The 7471-nt window shown below is 42.6% G+C and overlaps 1 long non-coding RNA gene across 1 annotated transcript; it reads left to right on the top strand.

The window, feature by feature from the left end:
• The first annotated feature begins 231 nt into the window (after nucleotides 1-231).
• Nucleotides 232-762, top strand: LOC142907376 (uncharacterized). Its single transcript, XR_012930990.1, has 4 exons — nucleotides 232-243; nucleotides 459-507; nucleotides 553-639; nucleotides 685-762. It is a non-coding gene; the product is annotated as an uncharacterized LOC142907376 (long non-coding RNA).
• Nucleotides 763-7471: the final 6709 nt, after the last annotated feature.

Here is a 7471-nt window from a genome sequence, read left to right as displayed (position 1 = left end):
CGAGGGGGTAACGAGGGGGTAACGAGGTGGTAACTAGGGGGTAGCTAGGGTGGTGGTAACGAGGTGGTAACTAGGGGTGTAACTAGGGAGGTGGTAACGAGGTGGTAACGAGGTGGTAACTAGGGGAGTAACGAGGGGGTAGCTAGGGTGGTGGTAATGAGGTGGTAACTAGGGGGTAACTAGGGGGGTAGCTAGGGGTAATGAGGTGGTAACTAGGGGTGTAACGAGGGGGTAGCTAGGGTGGTGGTAACTAGGGGTGTAACGAGGGGGTAGCTAGGGTGGTGATAACTAGGGGTGTAACTAGGGGTAACGAGGTGGTTAGCTAGGGGTAACGAGGTGGTAACTAGGGGGGTAACTAGGGTGGTGGTAACGAGGTGGTAACTAGGGGGGTAACGAGCTGGTAACTAGGGGTGTAACTAGGGGGTAGCTAGGGTGGTGGTAACTAGGGGTGTAACGAGGTGGTAACTAGGGGTGTAACGAGGGGGTAGCTAGGGTGGTGGTAACGAGGTGGTAACTAGGGGGGTAACTAGGGGGGTAGCTAGGGGTAACGAGGTGGTAACTAGGGGTGTAACGAGGGGGTAGCTAGGGTTGTGGTAACTAGGGGTGTAACTAGGGGGTAGCTAGGGTGGTGGTAACGAGGTGGTAACTAGGGGGGTAACTAGGGGGGTAGCTAGGGGTAACGAGCTGGTAACTATGGGTGTAACGAGGGGGTAGCTAGGGTGGTGGTAACGAGGTGGTAACTAGGGGTGTAACGAGGGGGTAGCTAGGGTGGTGGTAACTAGGGGTGTAACGAGGGGGTAGCTAGGGTGGTGGTAACGAGGTGGTAACTAGGGGGGTAACTAGGGGGGTAGCTAGGGGTAACGAGGTGGTAACTAGGGGGGTAACTAGGGGGTAGCTAGGGTGGTGGTAACTAGGGGTGTAACTAGGGGGTAGCTAGGGTGGTGGTAACGAGGTGGTAACTAGGGGGGTAACTAGGGGGGTAGCTAGGGGTAACGAGGTGGTAACTAGGGGTGTAACTAGGGGGGTAACGAGGGGGTAACTAGGGGGTAACGAGGGGGGTAACGAGGGGGTAGCTAGGGTGGTGGTAACGAGGTGGTAACTAGGGGGGGTAACTAGGGGGGTAGCTAGGGGTAACGAGGTGGTAACGAGAGGGGTAACTAGGGGGTAACTAGGGGGGTAACGAGGGGGGTAACTAGGGGTCTCCCTGCCTGTCTCTCTGCGTCTCTTTCTCTCTCAGACCACCGCCACCATCGGCCCCGCTACCCCATTCATTCGGGCCGCAGCCAATGGAGAGGCGCGGATGCCTCATGAATATTCATGAGGCCGCCGCGCCGGGGCGTTGGCCAATGGGAGCGTGGCAGAGCCGCGTGATTATTAAGCGGGAAGCCTCATGAATATTCATGAGGCCGCCGCGCCGGGGCGTTTACCAATGGGAGCGGGGCAGAGCCGCGTGATTATTAAGCGGGAAGCCTCATGAATATTCATGAGGCCGCCGCGCCGGGGCGTTTACCAATGGGAGCGGGGCAGAGCCGCGTGATTATTAAGCGGGAAGCCTCATGAATATTCATGAGGCCGCCGCGCCGGGGCGTTGGCCAATGGGAGCGGGGCAGAGCGACGAGATTATTAAGCGGGAAGCCTCATGAATATTCATGAGCCGCCTCGCCGGGGCGTTGGGTTATTTCAGTAATAAAAATAAAATAAAAATTTGTAATTGAACAAAATATCGATTTCATGAATAAAAAAAGTTTATAAATATAGATTTCAGTTATAAAAAACTAAAATAAATAAATACAAAGCAATGGTTATTAAACTGAACCTGAGTGAGCGTATAGGCAGTCTATAATGTAGACTTACTCTGGGTTATTTCAGTAATAAAAATAAAATAAAATTTTAAAATATAACAAAATATAGATTTCATGAATAAAAAAATGTATAAATATAGATTTCAGTTATAAACTAAAATAAAAAATAAAAAAATACAAAGCAATGGTTATTAATATGAACCTTAGTGAGCGTATAGGCAGTCTATAATGTAGACTTACTTTGGGTTATTTCAGTAATAAAAATAAAATAAAAATGTAAAATATAACAAAATAGAGATTTCATGAATAAAAAAATATGTAAATATAGATTTCAGTTATAAAACTAAAATAAAAAAATAAAGCAATGGTTATTAAACTGGACCTGAGTGAGCGTACAGGCAGTCCGTAATGTAATAAAAATAAAATAAAAAATTTACATATAACAAAATATCGATTTCATGAATTTTTTTTTATAAATATAGATTTCAGTTATAAACTAAAATACAAAAAATAAATAAATACAAAGCAATGGTTATTAAACTGAACCTGAGTGAGCGTGCAGACAGTCTGTAATGTAGACTTACTCTGGGTTATTTCAGTAAGAAAAATAAAATAAAAATGTTTAATTGAACAAAATACAGATTTCATAATAAAAAAATGTATAAATATAGATTTCAGTTATAAACTAAAATAAAAAATATATAAATACAAAGCAATGGTTATTAAACTGAACCTGAGTGAGCGTGCAGGCAGGCTATAATGTAGACTTACTCTGGGTTATTTGAGTAATAAAAATAAAATAAAAATGTTTAATTGAACAAAATACAGATTTCATAATAAAAAAAGTTATTAAATATAGATTTCAGTTGTAAAACTAAAATAAAAAAATAAAGCAATGGTTATTAAACTGAACCTGAGTGAGCGTACAGGCAGTCCGTAATGTAATAAAAATAAAATAAAATTTTAAATATAACAAAATATCGATTTCATGAATAATTTTTTTTATAAATATAGATTTCAGTTATAAACTAAAAAAAAATACAAAGCAATGGTTATTAAACTGAACCTGAATGAGCGTGCAGGCAGTCTATAATGTAGACTTACTCTGGGTTCTTTCAGTTATAAAAGTTAAAATAATATAGATTTCAGTAATAAAAACTGAAATAAATTAAAAGAAAAAATAAGAAAAATATAGATTTCAGTAATAAAATGAAATAAATTAAAAGAAAAAATATAGATTTCGGTAATAAAAATAAATAAAAATTATATTAAAAAGAAAATATTATGGTCAATGTGGAAAAAACGAGAGACGCATTGCGAATATTAAGCAGCTTCATGAATATGTAGTGCGGCGATTCGTGTTTACCAATGGCGAGAGAGCCAACCTCATGAATATTTAGTAATCGGCGCGGTGACCAATGGCAACGGGGGAGAAAGCTCGCAGGAGGGCGGGGCGTATGTTAATGAAGAGGCGGAGGTAGTGACGCGAGACCGGCCTGCATTAACATAATAAATTCCCCCCCCGCCCACCAGGAACGTTTCACCATTGGCCGAGAGACGGCTTCACGAACATTCATTATTTATTTACTGGGGGGTAGGAGGAATTAACGAGGTGGGCGGGGCCAACCCCCCCCCAAAAAAACCGTTGGCGGTGACGTCACTCGCAGCGGCCGTTGCCATGGCAACTGACTGCTCATCCCGTTAAGCTATGTAAGCGTAAATCGTTAACTATAACAATGTTTACGATAATTTATAATCTATTATTGTCGTCAATTGTTATTGTGATTATTAGGGGGGGTTGGGGTGTGGGGGGTTTATAGCGCGCGTACTATTTATGTTTGTCGTGTTAAATTAAATTTAAAGATGCAAATTTTTTAACGTTCAAATGTTTGTTAAAGTAAAAAAAATTAAACGTAATTATTTAGGGCGGTTAATTTATCGGTTGATTGATTTTTTGGTGTTTGTTTGTTTGTTAAAGGGAGTAATTAATTAGTTATGAATGTTAAAATTATTGTCGTGCAAGTCGTTAATATCGTTATGGTCAAAAAGTTTAAATAATTAATTACGGCCTACAGAGACTCATAGACTTATCATAGAGACCCATAGACACCCATAGAGACCCATAGACTCATCATAGAGACCCATAGACACCCATAGAGACCCATAGACTCATCATAGAGACCCATAGACTCATCATAGAGACTCTTAGACACCCATAGAGACACATAGACTCATCATAGAGACCCATAGACTCATCATAGAGACCCATAGACACCCATAGAGACCCATAGACACCCATAGAGACCCATAGACTCATCATAGAGACCCATAGACACCCATAGAGACCCATAGAGACCCATAGAGACCCATAGACTCATCATAGAGACACATAGAGACCCATAGACTCATCATAGAGACCCATAGACTCATCATAGAGACCCATAGACACCCATAGAGACCCATAGACTCATCATAGAGACCTATAGACACCCATAGAGACCCATAGACTCATCATAGAGACCCATAGACTCATCATAGAGACCCATAGACACCCATAGAGAGACCCATAGACTCATCATAGAGACCCATAGACTCTTCATAGAGACCCATAGACACCCATAGAGACCCATAGACTCATCATGGAGACCCATAGACACCCATAGAGACCCATAGACTCATCATAGAGACCCATAGACTCATCATAGAGACACATAGACACCCATAGAGACTCATAGACTCATCATAGAGACCCATAGACTGATCATAGAGACTCATAGATTCATCATAGAGACCCATAGACTCATCATAGACCCATAGACACCCATAGAGACCCGTAGACTCATCATAGAGACCCATAGACTCATCATAGACACCCATAGAGACCCATAGACACCCATAGACTCATCATAGAGACCCATAGACTCATCATAGAGACCCATAGACTCATCATAGAGACCCATAGACTCATCATAGAGACCCATAGACTCATCATAGAGACCCTTAGACTCATCATAGAGACCCTTAGACTCATCATAGAGACCCATAGACTCACCATAGAGACCCATAGACTCATCATAGAGACCCATAGACTCATCATAGAGACCCATAGACTCATCATAGAGACCCTTAGACTCATCATAGAGACCCATAGACTCATAATAGAGACCCATAGACTCATCATAGAGACCCATAGACTCATCATAGAGACTCTTAGACAACCATAGAGACACATAGACTCATCATAGAGACCCATAGACTCATCATAGAGACCCATAGACACCCATAGAGACCCATAGACACACACAGAGACCCATAGACACATCATAGAGAGACATAGACTCATCATAGAGACCCATAGACTCAACATAGAGACCCATAGACTCATCATAGAGACCCATAGACTCATCATAGAGACCCATAGACACCCATAGACTCATCATAGAGACCCATAGACTCACCATGGAGACCCATAGACTCATCATAGAGACCCATAGACTCATCATAGAGACCCATAGACTCACCATAGAGACCCATAGACTCATCATAGAGACCCTTAGACTCATTATAGAGACCCATAGACTCATCATAGAGACCCATAGACTCATGATAGAGACCCATAGACACCCATAGAGACCCATAGACACAGAGAGACCCATAGACACATCATAGAGAGACATAGACTCATCATAGAGACGCATAGACTCAACATAGAGACCCATAGACTCATCATAGAGACCCATAGACACCCATAGAGACCCATACACTCATCATAGAGACCCATAGACAGCCATAGAGACCCATAGACACCCATAGAGACCCGTAGACTCATCATAGAGACCCATAGACTCATCATAGACACCCATAGAGACCCATAGACACCCATAGACTCATCATAGAGACCCATAGACTCATCATAGAGACCCATAGAGACCCATAGACTCATCATAGAGACCCATAGACTCATCATAGAGACCCATAGACTCATCATAGAGACCCATAGACTCATCATAGAGACCCTTAGACTCATCATAGAGACCCTTAGACGCATCATAGAGACCCATAGACTCACCATAGAGACCCATAGACTCATCATAGAGACCCTTAGACTCATCATAGAGACCCATAGACTCATCATAGAGACCCATAGACTCATCATAGAGACCCTTAGACTCATCATAGAGACCCATAGACTCATAATAGAGACCCATAGACTCATCATAGAGACCCATAGACTCATCATAGAGACTCTTAGACACCCATAGAGACACATAGACTCATCATAGAGACCCATAGACTCATCATAGAGACCCATAGACACCCATAGAGACCCATAGACACACACAGAGACCCATAGACACATCATAGAGAGACATAGACTCATCATAGAGACCCATAGACTCAACATAGAGACCCATAGACTCATCATAGAGACCCATAGACTCATCATAGAGACCCATAGACACCCATAGACTCATCATAGAGACCCATAGACTCACCATGGAGACCCATAGACTCATCATAGAGACCCATAGACTCATCATAGAGACCCATAGACTCACCATAGAGACCCATAGACTCATCATAGAGACCCTTAGACTCATTATAGAGACCCATAGACTCATCATAGAGACCCATAGACTCATCATAGAGACCCATAGACACCCATAGAGACCCATAGACACAGAGAGACCCATAGACACATCATAGAGAGACATAGACTCATCATAGAGACGCATAGACTCAACATAGAGACCCATAGACTCATCATAGAGACCCATAGACTCATCATAGAAACCCATAGACTCATCATAGAGACCCATAGACTCATCATAGAGACTCTTAGACACCCATAGAGACACATAGACTCATCATAGAGACCCATAAACTCATCATAGAGACCCATAGACACCCATAGAGACCCATAGACTCATCATAGAGACCCATAGACTCATCATAGAGACCTATAGACTCATCATAGAGACCCATAGACTCATCATAGTGACCCATAGACTCACCATAGAGACCCATAGACTCACCATAGAGACCCATAGATTCATCATAGAGACCCATAGACTCATCATAGAGACCCATAGAGACACATATAGACCCATAGACTCATCATAGAGACCCATAGACACCCATAGAGACCCATAGACTCACTATAGAGACCCATAGACTCAACATAGAGACCCATAGACTCATCATAGAGACCGATCGACTCATCATAGCAACTCATAGAATCATCATAGAGACCCATAGACTCATCATAGAGACCCATAGACTCATCATAGAGACCCATAGACACACATAGAGACCCATAGACACCCATAGAGACCAATAGACTCATCATAGAGACCCATAGACACCCATAGAGACCCATAGACTCATCATAGAGACCCATAGACTCATCATAGAGACCCATAGACTCATCATAGAGACCCATAGACTCATCATAGAGACCCATACACTCATCATAGAGACCCACAGACTCATCATAGAGACCCATAGACACCCATAGAGACCCATACACACCCATAGAGACCCATAGACTCATCATAGAGACCCATAGACGCATCATAGAGACCCATAGACTCATCATAGAGACCCACAGACTCATCATAGAGACCCATAGACACCCATAGAGACCCATAGACTCATCATAGAGACCC

This window comes from Petromyzon marinus, chromosome 78 (genome assembly GCF_048934315.1).
Source record: "Petromyzon marinus isolate PM22_M1 ecotype Great Lakes invasive population chromosome 78, UKy_Petmar_22M1.pri1.0, whole genome shotgun sequence".
Taxonomy (NCBI): Eukaryota; Metazoa; Chordata; class Hyperoartia; order Petromyzontiformes; family Petromyzontidae; genus Petromyzon; species Petromyzon marinus.
Note: the sequence above shows the minus strand (reverse complement) of the source record. Positions and strands in the feature narration are given on the sequence as shown.